Here is a 1,954-nt window from a genome sequence, read left to right on the forward strand (position 1 = left end):
GAAATTAATAAAAATGAAAATGTACATCAGTGTTATTGTTTTTTACAAGTTTTGGGGTGATTTTTTTTTTTTTCTTATTCAATATAAAGGACTTCTGTATGACTCGGTCTGATGTCCAATAGGATGAAAAAATGTTTAAAAATGATATTTTCTTGGTGAACAAATCTCAGTTCTTTAATGTCTATTCAGGTCCACTGCTGTATCACTTTGAGAACATGGCAAATGAGCTCTCAGTTGAACTCAGCTATGAAGACATTAGGACAGCAATGGTTAATTTTGGCTTCCACATTGAGGTAAACCAGCGATTTTAATCATCATTCATAACTTAATATCAGAAATCTTGTTCCAGTAGTAAAGCAGTTTTCATATTTCTCCTGCAGGTGGAGAAGGAGTCGATGCAGACCACCTACACAGAGAACGACCGCTCTATGTTGAGATACGTTTATGACTGTGTCTTCTTTGTGGCACGAAAACCTGCAGAGCTGTACTTTGACTGTCAAGAAGACGACCAACAACAGACTTCTCCTCCGGCTGCTAAGTCACCACGGCGAGAAGGCACTGACAGCCTGACGTGACAAGAGCTCCTCTGACAAAAACAGTGAACTTAGAGGAGCACAAACATTGACCAAGAAAAGAGTAGACTGACAAAACGAAAAAGAAAAATGGAAATGGAAGGAAAAAAAATCAGTGGACATAAATTTTCTTTTTTGTCATATATATATTTTTATGATGCATCTCATGGAGAACACCGCAGGTAATATGAAATATTATAGTACTATGTCATCTGACAAACGTCAAAATACTATATATTTCTTCATCCTTGGGTGTGCGATGAGTCAGTCACCCTTGGCTGCTACTTTGCTTTAGTGGTTTGTGTCTCAGCTACAAACCATGAAGAGTATATTGTTTTTAACCAATAAGCCTGCAGACTTACCCATTCTTATCTCCATTGACTTTCACTGCCTGAGAGTTTGTGTTTTTGTGAATGGAGAATGTGACATGAACATTTGCTTTTGAGATCTATTTATTTTTTTCAAATATGGTGCCAATAACAACATCTGCTCATTTGCATTGCTCATCAGTCACCTCTGAAAATGTTATCAAAACATGTTTCTGCTTTTCAGGAATACGTTATTTTAAAGTTGGAGATGATTTTCATTGACTTTTCTGGTTTGTAATCACACTTTGGAATAAAGCCAAACATTTTAAAAATATGAATCTCCATAGTTTTACTATATCACATTTGATATAATTTTAACATGAACATAACACACTAACTGAATATAAAAATGTTTTAATTAATTTCAGGATTTTCTGGTTTTTCAGCATTTTCTTTGCTTCATCAAAATCTCTAATCAGTTGGGAGGCAGGTAACAGGTTCGACAGGATCGTGTGATTACAAAGCTGCCTTAACCATAATACATAGATTTCACTGCAGACATTTTGCACGGGTGGAAACAATTAAGTTCAGCCCCACTGGTGCAATTATGCATAATGGTGCATAATTGCATGAGAACCCAAACTGCTAAAATGTGTTCACTGAGTGATGTGTAGGAGGATATATAGATGTAAACTTTTCAATCAAATGTTTAATAATTCTAAAAATGTGCATAGACAGAATAGATGCCACAGTAGGAAAAGCACAGATGTGGGGAAAAAAATGTTGAAATTAATGTCGCACTGTCATGTCACATGTTTCAGTTGAACGAAATTTCCCCACATTGCCATGAAAAAGGACATAATGTCACATTTCAAATCAGAGCATGCGAACTTCAAAGCGAGAGGCCCTGGCCGGCAGATAGGTTCAAAACCGTGTTAGGAAACAACAGCTAGGACATGAATCCAACAGAGCCATTGTTAATGTTAAATGTCTGTGCTTTTTGTATGACAAGTCAAAATGTTGTGATAAATGCCACTTAACACCATTTCTTCCTCCTTTCTATGCATAGTGTTC

At 36.2% G+C, this 1,954-nt stretch overlaps 1 long non-coding RNA gene across 1 annotated transcript; it reads left to right on the forward strand.

The window, feature by feature from the left end:
- The first annotated feature begins 6 nt into the window (after nt 1–6).
- LOC111653352 (uncharacterized) lies at nt 7–1,212 on the forward strand. Its single transcript, XR_015437053.1, has 2 exons — nt 7–293; nt 381–1,212. It is a non-coding gene; the product is annotated as an uncharacterized LOC111653352 (long non-coding RNA).
- The last annotated feature ends 742 nt before the right edge of the window (nt 1,213–1,954 follow it).

The sequence above is a fragment of the Seriola lalandi genome, unplaced genomic scaffold (genome assembly GCF_002814215.2).
Source record: "Seriola lalandi dorsalis isolate HSWRI2012SDOR001 ecotype SW California unplaced genomic scaffold, Sedor1 jcf7180001974019, whole genome shotgun sequence".
In the NCBI taxonomy this organism is placed as follows: Eukaryota; Metazoa; Chordata; class Actinopteri; order Carangiformes; family Carangidae; genus Seriola; species Seriola lalandi.